The following is a 16,159-nucleotide window of genomic DNA, read 5'->3' on the forward strand; positions in this document are numbered from 1 at the left end:
TATGGCTGCACTGCAGTCTGCCATTTGGAACGTCCGCAGGTGGCACTAGTCGCCCATAGCTAGTTACAGCCCTAGTGCTGAAATTTCAAAAGGGGGCTGTAACGTCAAACTTATCCTAGCAAGTGTAATGTATGTTAGACATAAGCTGTCAGCTATCCCTCTATAAATGTTATGAGCAGGATCAAGTGTTTTTTTTTGCCTTTGATCATATTTGATCATATTTCTGCCCACCACCTCACACCATTGTGCCTACGCTCAATGACCTCACAGCCATAATTTGTTAATAAAGAAATCATGAGTAAGAGAAGGCAAACTATAGAACTCTTTTCATTGGTAAAGAGTTCTATAGCAACCTGACTAATTAGGACCCCTTATAAAAACTAGTGGGTATATTTGCTAAAGATCACTTTTAATTGACTTTGATCAATGTAATATTTTTTGGAGCTTGACAGCAGGAGCATTCGCCATATTTAGATGGCATTTGCTCCTGCTCGCCCTTTCGGATCCCTCCACCTCTGTCCGGCTCCTTCTGCTGGACGTTGGGGCTCTTGTGTGCATGTGTGACCTGTAGGTCACGCATGTGCACTTGTGTAGTGAAAAAGATGCACTGCTCCGAAAGGAGCAGTGAAAAGTTCCATGATTTTCGGATCAGCTGTCTCCATGCCGGACCAATGAGTCGTTCACACCCCGATAATTAGCATAATGAATAGACCCCTATATATATATATATATATATTAGCATGTCATTAATATTAAGGGGCATATTTATAAAATTATGTGAAAACACCATTATTTTTGTATCAAAGACATTTGTTAAATGGCAATTGGAGTAGTTTTCGTGAAAAACCACCCCAATCCCTTCAATTCACATATTTTTAGTAAACAAATCGCATTTCCCATACTTGTAATTGGAAATGTGATCGTGCCAGATTTACTAAATATATATTGTGAAAAAATAGTGGGGGGAATACCTTCATATGCGGCAGCCGGCGATACGTGCATGGACACATACTGTATTTTTGCGAAAAATACATTGAAAAGTATGTGAAGTGGATTCGCAGGGACAGAGCTTTATCGCAAGCTCTGTCCCTGCATGCGATTTTTGATACACCCTTGTGATGTATTCAGGCCCGTCAAGAGCCGCGGCGGGCCCGGGTAACAGGGGGCATGTCCTAATCACGGGAGGCGTGGCCACACCCCCTTCGGATGAAAAAAATAAATGTCAGCGCCACGGCGCGCTGGAGAAGCGGCGCGCTGGCGAGGGGGGTGCTCCGAGCCCCCTCAGCCCGGTGCAAAGTCATGGTGGGTGTGATCAGTATGATCCCTCCCCCCCACAGGCATAGGAGACTGCTTTGGGTGCTGCTCAGCAGCCACGAGCAGTCTCCCACTGCAGCTGAGCACACGCTGTTTGCTGGGCTGCTGTGAGGTAGGGGGGGCGGCGTCGGACCCCCGCCAGACCACTCAGGAAGCCCGGGTAATCTGTACCTGCTCCCCCCCTCTCGGCGCCCCTGGATGTATTCATCGCATTGTGATATTGGGTAAATTTATCACAGCCAATCCGCATCTGAGAAGCGGAATGTGATAAATATGCCCCAAAATCCTTTACTGAAAAGGTTGATTGCATGACATTATTTGCAAAAAAAAAATTATATATATATATATATATACATAGTTCTCTTCCTGTCTGTTGCTATGGTGAGTGGTCACACACCCTTACTTATGGAATGTGCAGCTGTTTTGGTATTTTAACTTAACTCTATTAGCTACACTCTTTCAGTCCTTGTTGCACATTCAATGTCATAAATTAGTGCTTAATTAACATTACATATATATATATAAAATGCCATCTGTTTCTTGAGTACTCAAGTTAAGGAATGTAACGGGCACACCATTTAAATTGCCACAAAATGTATTTAAAGTCCAAAGTATGGGGTCAAAAAAACCATCTCATAACACACTGGTCGGAACATTGATCAATACTTTACATAGTCCATTATAGTTACAAGGTGAACCATGCTCTAGACCCAGAAAGTTGTCCCAACAGCCGTTTCGGTGTCTCCTTCCTCAGGGAAATACAGTCCGTTGATATGGACATCCGATTTTTATACTTAGCCAAGGGGCATTCTAACACTGATCCATGAGTGCCCCTCTACAAGTATATATATATATATATATCTCTATATCAGGGATGTGCAGTCAGGGTAGGCAGGGGGGTCAGAGCCTCCGGTCATACTCCCTCCCCTATCATACTCCGTCATGCTCCAGAGTTTTGATATATGTAAAATTGCTTCTCATGCCGGAAGTGCTGCATATTGATCTCCAACACACTTGCTGTTATCCACGGCTGTACTAGGAGGTAAGGACCTGCCCAGCTTGCAGCGGTTCTTAACTTGCTGGCCTGAGGCTTATAACTAGGCTTACCATATGAGTATCCTTATAAGCCGGGATACTTATAAATTACACAGGTTAATGGGATAATATGGTAAGCATACCTATAACTGGAATGGGTATGAAGTCCCGATGGCTCAATAGTCGTCGATTCACATCCCGATGCCGGTAGCCCGAAGTGAGAAGCTCCTGTAAGGGCAGGTAAATACCCTATCCCTACCCCTCTCCCCCCCTAACCCTCCCTTAATGGTGCCTAACCCTAATCTCGCCCCCTAGTGCCTAACCCCAACCTCCCTCTGGGGTGCCTAACTCCAACCCCCCCTTACCGCATCCTAAACCTAACTCTCGGGGGGTGCCTAACCCTAATCTTCCCCAGGGGTGCCTAACCCTCCCCCCTGGGGTGCATAACCCTAACCTCCCCACCAAAAAAACCTTACCCAAGCCCCCTTCCCCCCCGCGGCTAACGCTAAGGGCACCCCGGACTTACCTTGTTCGGGTTGGCGTCCTTTGGCGTTCCTGCACCGGGATTAAGATGGGCTTCTGTATTTTGATGCCTATCTTAAGTCCCTTCTGGGGATTGAGATCGCGGCCACCGGTCTCATAACTACATCCCCTATAACTTTACCAAGGCCTCACAAGCTGACTTGAAGGGGTCCCTTCCTACAGCTTCATCACCAGCCGCCGCACTCACAACAACGGCTCTTTTCATTATATAGTGATCATTGGAGAAAAGACCCCAAGTGGATTCTCATTAACATTGCCGGTAATTGTATCCTGTAAATGACTCCACTTACAATAACTGGGACTCTTCATTTCCTATTTCTTATTGTGCAACACTTTTATTCATTCACACGTATTATTCAGTTGTATATAAGGAGTTGGACTGATATATATCTTTATATTCTAATTGTTCTATAATGAGATATATTTAATATCAGTACCTATTTCTTATATTCTTTATAAGTATTTTTCAGTAGTGAACTTGTTCCATTTTACCGGTGTATTAAATGTTTTCTATTGTTAATTACATGTCTTGATAATTATATTTATTCTGCCACATCAATATACTTAGCATTTTATTAGTGCTATTCCATCCCTGGTTTCTTTATGACATTATTATTTGTGTCTAGATTTGACTAGTTAAAATGACAATATATGTACATCACATGTAATGTACACATGTAGCGCCTACATTCAATTTGCATACATTGCTTCGTTTAAAATTCTCAGTGTGGCCATATGTGCTATAGATTTGCAAACCCAGTAATCTGTGCCACAGGACTGGTTATGTTATACTGATGAAGTCCTGCAAAATTGGACCAAGAAAAACTATGAGACTGATTCAGCAAGGATCGCTATTCTGCTTATACGCACGCAACGCAGTTGCTAATATTAGCGGTGATATGTAAATGTTTCCATTCGCATTGCGATCGCAGCCTGACATAAGGACGCCCACTTCCCCTTACTCACATCCGTATACTTGGGCAACATAGCGAAACAATTGTTAACATCGGACCCATAGGCACAGTTAAGGCAGGTCAGACCTCACTCAGGAATTGCTTACTTCTGTGCACGCTATGAGACTTCAGGCTCCATATGCAACCGCAGCAGCTAATTTATGCACGCCCATGCAATGCTGTTGAAACTCACTGGCACGCCTTCATTCGCCAGACCACCACCCCTGTCACCACCCACAAACGTCACTTTTTGTCAATCACTCTGCCATGGGTCTGCGTAGTGGCAGCGTCTGGTTCGTGCACACGCACTGCGATGCATATGCATGCGCAGTGCAAAATAATCGGCCGACTGGGTGCATATAAGCATCTGCAATCCTTGCTGAATCAGGCTCTATAAGGGGTAAATTCACTAAGAATTGTGTTTGGGAGAGTTTGCATTTTCATGTGAGTTTCGCCCAAAATTGCAATTCGGGGGTTTACTAAAGGCATAGCTGCATGAAACTCACATGCAAAACATGATTTCACACGCAAATAGATGGCTATAGAAGATTGCATCATACACAGTCCCACGGACACACAAGCATTATATGTACTGTACATACAGTGCTTCCCCAAGAATGACAGTTCCCACATGGCTCCTGCACCTTAGTGCTGATTGGCTAAGATTCAGACCTCTTTCAGCCAATCAGTGGCCGCTGCCATAGAAACCGCCCGCTGGTTGGCTGAGAGAGGACTAACTCTTAACCAATCAGTGCTAAGGTGCAGCAAACCATGTGTCATTCGCAGGGAAGAACACATGTACACAGTGTTTGCATGTGCATGGGACCGGGAGAGCGTTTTTTTTTTTTGCCAAGCCCCCTGTATGTCTACCTGGAGAAAGGGACCGAGCATCGCTATGGAGTAGGTAAGTATGTAGTGTGAGTGTGCATGGGTAGTTAATAAAGGGTTAACATTCGGAGTGTGTGTGTCTTGTCCTTTTTTAATTTTTTTCCGTTACAGTGGAGATACAGGTACCAGCAGGCCCTTACTGTCTAGGCATTCTTGCACTTGTGGTTCTCCAAATGCCGGATGCCAAGGCAGGCTTGCTGGGACCTGGATTTTTCCCTGCAACAGACAATATTTTTTCAAACTATCAACACATACGTCAGTAAATCCATTATTTAATCCCAGCTTGTCTAGTCTGGGCTAGACACGTTCCTTAGTAAATTTATCCCTAAAACTGTTTGTACTTTTTATATTAATACAACTATAGATAAAATACAAGTAACATTATACACTAAAACCATTTATTTTTACTAATATACATAGAAGCGAACATGCCGTTTTAATGACTGCAGTATACTAAAGTACCATCCAGCTATTTACTGATAGAGATAAATTACCATAGTAGTCACACTGGGCTGGAAGCATAGTTATACGTATGCCGGCTTGTCGTTTTTCACACTACACGTGATTATTGCGACTGAAGAGGCATAACTGGGTTGTAATGTGATGTTCCCATGTAAGGTAAAGCAAGTTATACAGAGTTGGATGTACGCATACATCCACCTGTTTGTCGGCGTATCTTTTGCATAGGATAAGTGCAAGTGCGCCCTGGTGATGAATGATGTCTATTAGCAAACCAAGCGTACACAGAGGGGATGGGTGCAACACAAAGAGAGCGATGTATCAAGGCTCTATCTAAAGAATTTATTTGATAAACGCTAGCTAGCAGCTGATTGGTTGCCATGGGAATTTATCCACATGTATACTTCTCCACTCTTTAAGAGGATTGATGCATCTCCACCAAAGTGTACAACTCTGCACATGGGCGAATACAGATTTATTCTGTGCACGCAGTTCGTGAGCAAAATACGCCCAATTAATTTTGTATCAGCTCCGATGTCACTGAAAGGGTAGTACACTTGTTTGCCATTTGCCATTATGTTATAGACTTGTGTATAATGGCAGAACCATGCTAATGATTTGCATGTGCTATTCTGGTGCAATCTCCACTACATGTGATTAAAATAGCCCCCATTCATCATGTTCTAACACATTCATCTAAACAGATTAGGAAATAAAACAATAGTTACGTACATGGCCCAACTGTACACAGAACCCAGAGGAGAGCGAAAACAAACATGACCTGAACAATGGCTTGTCCTCCCTTCTGCTGATTACTGCAATGTCATTGTCAGAAAGGGAATAGCCCCGTCATTTCTTTGTCTTTAGTGTAAATGCCTACAAGTCAAAAGCATGTGTTGCTTCTTTCATAGAAGAAATAGATTGATGACATAATCTGTGTTGATTAAACATGGAGACTTTTTTGTGTTTTTTATTTTGTTGTTGCTGAAAACATTACAATATTTATATTTTGTAAAATGTTACAACATGATCTTGCATTTAGTAAATGTTATGTGGTTGCATACATCACACATCACAAAGTCAATCAATTAAAAACATGGTGGGGCTTGAAAACTATAGATAGTTGTTATATTTAATGTTTCATAAATCGCCCAATAGCTGATGCCCTATCTCTACCCTATGTCCTTATCCACATGTACTAATAATAGCAGATAAAGGGGGAGTTGTAGCAAGGGTATCAGTATATACTACCGCCGGCCGCATGGCGGTTCAAATCCTGACGCTGGAAGCCCCGCAGGGGTGAAGATCCCGACAGCGGATTTAGGTAAGTAATGCTAACCCTACCCCCTCCCCCCAACCCTCCCTCAGGGGCGCCAAACCCTAATCCCCCCACTAGTGCCTAACCCTAAGCTAAGTGCCTAAACCTAACCCCCCTGTCCCCACAGCCTAAACCTAAGTGTCCCGGGGGGGGGGTGCCTAACCCTAACCTCCCCCCGGGGGTGCCTAACCCTAATCCACCCCTTGCCCTAGCCTAACCCTCCAGGGGGGTGCCAATCCCTAAGTCCCCCCGGGAGCCCTGAAACCTAACCCCCCCCCCACGGCTGTCCGCGCCTGGCTTAACTTCGTTCGGTATGCCGGGCGTCGGGCTCCCGGCATAGGTATAATGACAGGCATCGGGATTTCGACGCCTGTAATTAGTATCCTGCGGGATTTGACAGTCGGGAAGCCGGCGGTCAGCATTTCGACCGTCGGCTTCTTGACTGCATCAAGCAGTGTAACGAGTGCTTTGGTGTCTAGGGTGCTAGGTACAGTATTTCTCATCCTAAGGACCCTCTACATATGCTTTTATGTAAACCCACTAGATCCCTCTCTAAACCTCAAAATAAACCATGCGTCCACATTTACAATGCGGCCAATCTAGTGATTGCTACAAATAATGGAACAATAAAAAAATTCACAACCTGCACGTAAACTACAGCAGCTCCGTCCTTTCCTTGAGCTTACACTAAACCCAAAATACAATATTTATAAAACAAATGGAAAGACCACAATTAGCGCTGTTTCTCTTATGCACATCCCCTTATACGTGGTACAAATGGTATTAGAAAACCTCTGTCCACACTAAGCGGTGTCTTCCTCGCCGTTTACACAGTACATGGAAGAGAATAAAGACAATGGAATGGTAAGTCTTCCCGATCTTTATACCGATTTACAGTCAACGAGATCCCTCTAGTACACTCACGCAAGGTAAGTATTAGACGTTCACATAATGGTATCTTTTTGTGGTGGTGATCAAATCTCAACCGGCTCAATAGTCTCCTTCTGGTAATCCAAAGATGATGGATCTTACTTCCATGTCTGTTATGACTCTAAATTAACTGATATCTTACTCAGTTAAAAAGGAAAGAGAATAGGTATTCCACGGATAAAAGATAACATTTATTTGGTGTAACATACACCACAAATCACTTATAAAAACATACAAATATCAATAAAAAAGTTACATTTGTTCCCTTTTCCATACAGGGACATGCTCCTATATCCACACTGACAAAAATGTATAATGTGTAGTCTGCAAAATAATCCAGCGTGGGTAGTGGAGGGTCACCTATAGGGAACACACTGATGCGTTTCGGATCAAAATCCTTTCTCCAAGTGTCGGACCCAGGGCCCTTCTGGGCCCCTCCATCAAGCCTGCGCCCGGGTAATTAGTACCCACTCCTCCTACCCTCGCGGAGCCCCTGCATCCTCTACCTCTGATTTCAATGTTGTACTCTTCAATTGTCTTTTGTAAGTTTTCACTGTTCCATAATAAATCAGATTTCATTGAAACAATTTACATAAATAGCAATCTGCAAGGTCGATCGCTTGAAATGATCATCTGTATATAATAGGCCAGTGTTGAGCTCCTATTAGGAGTCAGCACAATGGCAAACATCAGAAATAGGACTTACAGTACTAGATGTGAGGCTGATTAATGTGAATATAGCATTCTGCTATCCCGCACAGGCATGCCCATTAATTGTACAGTTTCTTGGCCATAGGCTCTGAAGATATTATGAGTCTCCCAGTATCACAAGAACATAAAAGCACACTAAAAATAATACATAAGAAATAAGACATTTGTCCTACCTTTGACCTATCTGCACAATTCATGAAGCTAAATATACTTGATAAATATGATTCCCCATCCATTTCTTTTTACAAACATTCACAGGCTACTTTGTCCATATCTCAGTGTTTATTTACTGCTTTATATAATCTTAGAAATTGCAGATAATAAAGTCATAGTAGATTGTGTTGACCTTGTTAATTATTTACACCTAGGTGCTCTGTGTTTGTAGTGTGTTCCCTGGCATTTCTGCTATCTATATCCTGCTGTACTCTGGTCTCTGTGCGTCTTTCATGTTACTGCAGACATCGTAGCATGATAAATAAGGTTTAAAGCCTAACGGAAAAATAAAGTTTTTTTCCAATAAAACTGAATATGTATAACTAGAAGTTTTTATTATTTTTATATTACAGTGAAAGTTCTCTTTGTATAACTACTGTATATTCATGTTATTCTTCAACAAAAATCACATCTAGAAAGTATCTTGATAGAATCTTTATTTCAGAATAGGTTAAGTTTTAAGTTGACCAATGTTAACTACAAATGTTAATGGCGTCCTATTGCTCAGGGTATTCTATGTTTAGTATTTGTTATCTAAAACTATGTTACAGGCAGTTTTAGATCCATTCTTCTCCTACTCTCATTGACCTCAATGGATTAAATTAATTTTCAGGGTAAATCCGAAGCATACACCGTGATCTGCCTATGTGACCTACAGTATAGGTGTATTATGTGACCGATTGCATGAAACATCACTGTTACTGTAGGAAATAATGTAATTATGTGGCAGCTGTTGGACACATGGAGCCCAGGCTCTACATACCTGCGTTCAACAACAAGCTCCGTACACTAATGAATTTCCTATACAACTGTAAAGTCACAAATATCTTGTTAGTGTTTCTTCATAGGTCATGCATCACTTTCTTTGAACACTGTATTTTAATAATAAAATGGACTATTCATGGTGATAGTCCTACATTTATGGTTATGTCCTTGCTCTGACCCTGTGCTGTTGTGATTTACCTTTCCCCTCTTTATTACTGCTACAGCCATACATCACTAGATTGCCCAATCTCATTTGATCTTGGAAGCTAAACGGTGATAGGCCTGGTCAGTACCTGGATGGGAGACCTCTAGGGAATACCAGGTGCTGTAGGTTAAAAGAGGATAATTGGGATTTAACACGCACTGGCAGAGAACCATAACCATGCCTTTGTTTATTATACTTGTTCACTGTTAACGACTTCCAATTAAAACCTATTCATGCCTATTGAAATGGAGATTTAATAAATATTTTGCCGGAGGATTTCCTCAAGATCTTATTTTCAACAGATGATTATGATATAACTTCTATCAACCTTGTTTCAGGGTGTATGGTACCGCATAATTTTATTGATGCATTAAAAGTTAAATTTTAAACTATTTATATTAATTAAGAGTGCCCCAGCGACTAGCACTACTTTTTTCCTTCTTTCTTTTAGGTAAAATATCATTCCTCCTTTATTAGTGTTCAAATACAGTAACATGAATTTAACCTGTTGATGAAACCTGAGACGTGCAGCTATGCGCATTTTGTAAAGATGCTCCCGTTCTCCTGGGTGTAGTTCCACTTTAACGGATTCCATCATTAACTGTGAAAGGATCTCAATACCTTGTTTAATTTTAACATTACTGTTCCCAAACAAGCCTTAATTCTTCATTAGATGAAAATGAATCTGATTAAAAAGACGATCCGATTAAAAAGACCAGTCTACGTTCCAAAGAGCCAAGCCGCCTCTCTCCCACTGTGATTTATACCTTGGTACAATTACATATAATCTCTAGAGTAATTATTTATTAATCCAGAACTCATTGTGTCAACGTCCTTATTTTTTTTCTCTTGATTACTCACATAGCACAACGGGCCTATACAGTAATTGCCAGTAATAGCCACTATATTGCTGTTGGGTCACTGGTGAGTAAATGGTACACTGCAGTATGTGCAGTTGAAGGTATTATAGAGCCTTTTATACTTTGTGGTTACCCTCCAGAAGGTTTCCAGGATAGTCAGCCACAAAGCCCTGCCTGTGGTCAAAATACCACATTAGGGTATGTAAATATAATAGAACTAGTCACCCTTGGTCCTCTGTGTCCCAGAGCATTATGGACAGTTCCATCTCTAAAGACACCAGTGGTCATTATTATATTATTATTCTATTAGGCCTCTAAGGATGTCACTTTTTGATACTTTTTTTGCAGTCATAACCCCAAGGGGCAAGTCATTTTGGCAGATAAGGAAAAAGTGCATCATACATAGGAGTGTGTCATTTCTTCATCTAATACCAGCGCAGGAGATAGGATAAATCAAACACTAACCTTATATATTGCCAATAACTATCAGATTAGAACATAGGGCATAATCATAAACAACCCACTACCCCCACATACGACAATACACAATGCAAGATCTGCTTAGTATAGCATCCACACAGCTGGCATGACAGACAGGAACACCAGCACTACACATTACATATACATTATAAATTACCCATTTTATACAATATATATATATATATATATATATATATATATATATATATATATATATATACAAGGTTGGTTCAGTAAATAAGGTAGCAAGACCTCTCATTGCGTCAGTTTATTCAACTTGTACATATATAATTAATAGTATGGCCTTGGTGCACATTATTTTTGCACAAAGACCCCATACTTGTCTAAGCATTTGTGCCAATGGCACACCAAGTCATCTATCCCAGCATAGAAGGAATCAGTGTCAAGTGAAGCCAGGACATGGCGGCTGCTGAACTTCGTCTTCCACCCAGATGCTTCTTTAATGTTCCAAAGAGATGGAAATCACTCGGTGCCAGGTAAGGGTTGTAGGGAGAATGGTCCAGTACCTCCCAATGGCAGCACCATAACAACTCTCGCATGAGGTTGGCTGAGTGCGGCCTGGCGTTATTGTGCAGCAATGTTGGCGATGAATTTCAGCTGCTGATGTGCCTTATAGATGCAGAAATCTGATCACACTTTGCACTTCAATGTTTGACCATGTTTCCACCAGCCCTGCCATCTTACAACTGATGTTGGGACAGTATGACTGATATGAGGCACAGTCTAATGACTGTGAGGGGTAACAGTGGTCTACCTCAGTGGTCAGGGAACAGGGGTAATTACCCCACATGGGGTAAAAATGAATTTTCTAGGGGTAATGGATGGACAGCCGGGCATGCATATGAATCATTCTATAATGATTTATATGCATTCCCGGCTGTGCCGCAGGGAGGCTCTATGCCGGATGCCCCGTGAGATGTTATTACCAGCGGGTGCCCTGCTCCTTCCCTGCAGCGCCGCGTTAGCAGGAGGCTGGAGTTCTCTTCTGAACTCCAGCTTCTGCCACTCTCTATACGCACTATGGGAGAAACGTCATGACGTCTCTCCCATAGTTCCGAGGAGCAGCCGGGCAGACAGGACGGTGGTGGATGCAGGATCGGGGATTAAGGTAAGTGTTTTTTTTTTGTACAAGTGGCACTACAGGGGCATTATATGGGGGCACTAGTACAGCGGCATTATATGGGGGCACTACTATATGATTTCCTTCCTTTCAAATCAAGGGGGTAACGTCGGCGTATCTAAATATATTTTGGGGTAAAAGGTAAAAAAGTTCCCTGACCCCTGGTCTACCTGCTCTGGCCTGGCAAGAAAGTAGATTGAAACAGAAAACATTACACACATGAGAGATTTTGTTACCTTACTTATTGATCCATACTCGTGTGTGTATATACAAGCACTACCATTAAACAATGTACCTTGCTCTGGTGCCCCCACAAAGTACTCACAAACAGCTGGCACAGGCGGCACTCAGATAAATAAACGCTCAGAATGCAAGAAGTGGTCTAATCAATGTTTCAGTTATATTCCAACTGTCTTCAGGATCCTGAAAACAGTTGGAATATAACTGAAATGTTGATGAGACCACTCCTTACATTCTGAGGGCGGAATTCAATTGTTTCCAGCCCCTATCGCGCCCGACGGAGCTATTCAATTCTTGCTCCTGTCGGGCGCGATCAGCTGCCAGCGCTACATTTCAGCTCGCAGCCCCCGGGCGATGAGAGCTGAAATGTGTGAAAAGTGACCTGTTTCGGAGCCCAAACAGCACTTTTCGCGGTCGCGCCCAGCACTTTGGTCGGATTTAGCTGCTTTACGCGGCTAAACCTGACCTCTATGGGCGCGATCAGCACGAAAAACGGCAGCAATTGAATAGTGATCTCCAGTCACTTTAGACGGGAGATCCGGACCACGTAATCAATTGAATTCCGCCCTGAGTGCCGCACCTGCTAGCTGTTTATATATGAAGTTACAGTCACTGGTATTATCTTCTGCAGTAAGTAATGTGTAGGACACTGACAATGAGCCCTGGGAGAGGCAGGCAGACTCTAATGGGGACAAAGTTACCCCAGCCAGCAGCAGTGCACATTCCGGACACAATGAGGACAAACAGTGAGCAGAGGACCGTCTGGGAACACGGGCTGCAGGGCGTCATCGCTTCTCACACTCCCTTGGACTTGCGGCCACAGGATGATGTGGGTACTCAGAAACCTCCCATGCGTGTGCCACTGATTATTGTAAGGATTCTTATGCGAATGTAAACCATATATATGACCAGTGGCAGCTCCAGTGGTGGGGCAGTACAGTCCAAAATTCAAATGGTGGAGCCACACCAACTGCCACCCCAAACACTGCCAAACATCGCCATCTGGGACTCTTTGGCAAATGGTGTCGCTCCCCTATTTGAATTTTGGACTGCGCTGGCACCTCTGGAGCCGCCACTGTACAGTACATGACTTGCCCTCTCTAAATTTTCACTTGAGGGTCAATGATGTGTAACTGTTGACTGATTCATTCCTCTTGATTATTTATGACTCAGCAAGTACACTGCAAATAAACAGTACATTACAATTAGATTAGTCTTTTGTAATGCCACCTTGGACAGTGCCAATATGTGCAATGTCACTATACTGCTGAGCATAGATGACTGTCTGTAATCCATGAGGAATCCACTACCAAACAGCATACGTGAGCGGCTGTTTTCTCCTGGTATAGATATAGGCTATCCAGGAATGTGCTGCTTGAACATTCCCCATTCCATCCCATTGAGAAAGGTATTAGGTTCTAGTTATCTCTTCTGTTTCTAACTCACTGTTCTACCGAAAGAACTGCTGACAAGCTAAAAATGCCATTTAGCGAAACGCCGCGTCGGTTAGCGGCGCTTCTGTCCTCTACTATGTCCTAAAATAAGTCTCCTGTTTTTAGCGCTGTAGCCGATGTTATAACTAATGACGACTGAGATGCATATATAGCAGCGCTAGGAGGATAATATTGTTACTAGTGTATATAAGATTAGAATAATTGTGTGTAAAAGATACTGATATAAATGTATGGCAACATTGCTAAGAATGGTGATTGTGTGTAAATAATCAAAAGTATAGTGCTGTACTACGGAGGGACCCCTCCGGACATGCACTTCACTGTATAAGACTAAAAACAGAGTGTGAATAGGGATATCCTATTTTGCATAACATTTTCCCAGCAACACCTGCATGAAATCAGAACAAGAGTGAAGACTGACTGTGTTTAAATAATTACTATTGTAGCATTGTACCACGGAGGGACTTCCCTGGACATGCACCTCAATATACAGGATTAAAAACACAGTGGAAATAGGGATATTCCCTATCTACATAATATTTTCCCAGCGATACCCACATGTAAAATAAAAGGATATGGGTTATAAGATATACACCAGTACATGACAAACCATGATGGGAGATATCTGAACCTATACTAACGACACTGAAATTGATATATGAGAATGCCAATGGTATAGGAATTTACCACTATAAGAATAATAACAATATAGTGGAACCACACGGTGACTACATAATAACACTCTAGATCCCATTAATAGAATGATACTCTACCTGTATGAGCAGGGTTTGTTATAAACTAAAATACACTATTGGAAGTGAACCACTTAATGACCGTAATATGAATAAATGAGTGGAATATGACTAATATGAGATCATAAATCAATTGGAATGGCATATTTCATACGTCATAAGATATGATGTGATCTATATATTGAAGAAAGTACAGAGAACCCATCGTATTCTGTCATTAGTACTCTGAATTTACACACTCTTGCATAATATTTAAGTGAAGAAATCACTGGTATACACACGTGATACACATAGAAGTATATTTACCTATGATTGGATACTATCAGTAGGACGATTAGTTGACCAGAAGCGTACGCAATTTTAATTTTATTATATATATATATATATTTTTAATATACATTCGCTTTCTAGTACCACTTTATTATATGTATAAATAAAAGTTACGTTTTATATATCTTTCCATGCTTAGTGCATCACAGTGGACATTTCTTCTTTCTTCTTATCAATTGCAAGATGGAACTGTCCTTGGGCCCTCCCATCCACCCTTATGTTGTATAAACAGGACATGCACACTTTAACAAACCAATCATTTCAGTGCCAGGGTCTGCCACACGACTGTGGCTGAAATTATTGGTTCGTTTGGGCCCCCACAAAACAAGCTGGCAATTAATCTGTCCCTGCACAAACTGGCTCTACGGAGGCAAGATGTTGTCCTCATCCTCATCCACCGATTAAAATAGCACAAAATAGAATAAACCTTGACGCTAATCTTATATAAATTTAAGAAAAAAGATAATTCAGTATATTGCTGAATCTGCAGCTCTTTATATTGGAGATCTACTCCAAAAATTTCCTAGCCTTAGACAAGTGAACAGAAAAAAGAGCGCTGAAATCAGCAATGGTATTTATTAACAGATATTAGTATATAAAATCTCCAGTGTAAATAATTACATACACATATAGAAATTGCCGGCCAGCAATATTTTAATACAATTTACTTAATTTTTTCCAACACACATATATACCACACGAAAATATAAAAATAAAACTCGTAAGAGTTCAATGATAAAAAACAATAAAAAGTAAAAAATCTCCCTTGTGAGGATTATTAAGCAGGTACAGATATTGTAGTTAAAGTTAAGTCTCTCTTGTTACAAAAAAGACATGGGAACGCCTACCGTCTAAGGCCGGCCCCACTGACATCACAAGTGATGTCAGTGGGAGTGCTCTCGGCTCTGATAGAGCCGAAAGCACTCCAGGGCTTGCGGCAACGAGACCCTACCACAAGGGTCTCGTCGCAAGCCCGATGGTCGCGATGGTCTTGACCATCGCACCATCTTCCTGGCCGCTCGCTATAGCTGTGGGTGGTCACCCACAGCTATACGAGCGGCCAGGAGGCCGCTCTAAAAATTAAGAGGGACGGCCCTGATTCAGAGCAAGCGCTCTGTCAGAGCATCCGGCTCTGAATCAGGGCCAGAGTTTTGAATTCCTGCAGTTCCAATCTAGTGCAGAACTTTCTAATAACACTTGTTCTCCGTTTTGGATAATTAGACTGCTTCACCTGTAGTCAGCTTAAAGCAGCTTATTGATGTTTATAGTGTTTAGAATGTTGTAATCATTTGAAATTCACATAATTATCATATTCATTGTAAAGAGATGATCAACAATCCTGTAGTAAGATATATTACACTGTTTAATTGTAGATTTGCCTGAGACACTATTTCTCACAACTCCTGCAATTTGCAGCTTTTAACAAATGTCCCCCATGGCCATGTGGTTAAAAAGGAAAAAAGGAAAAATAGTATGATCCTTTACCGGGGTGATGACCCGCAGGTGTAAATGATCCACCGGATGGTCTGCCCGCTGCCAGAGTCTGAGACTGTATCGCTCATCTCCAG

General features: G+C 41.9%; 1 protein-coding gene and 1 pseudogene across 2 annotated transcripts in view; one reads left to right on the forward strand and one right to left on the reverse strand.

The window, feature by feature from the left end:
* PRKAG2 (protein kinase AMP-activated non-catalytic subunit gamma 2) overlaps positions 1 to 16,159 on the reverse strand; it is a 457,564-nt gene that overhangs the window by 236,916 nt on the left and 204,489 nt on the right. The gene's annotated exons all lie outside the window — the stretch shown is intronic.
* On the forward strand, positions 9,346 to 9,463 carry LOC148506696 (5S ribosomal RNA; annotated as a pseudogene).

This window comes from Taudactylus pleione, unplaced genomic scaffold (genome assembly GCF_031769625.1).
Source record: "Taudactylus pleione unplaced genomic scaffold, aTauple2 ptg000398l, whole genome shotgun sequence".
Classification (NCBI taxonomy): Eukaryota; Metazoa; Chordata; class Amphibia; order Anura; family Myobatrachidae; genus Taudactylus; species Taudactylus pleione.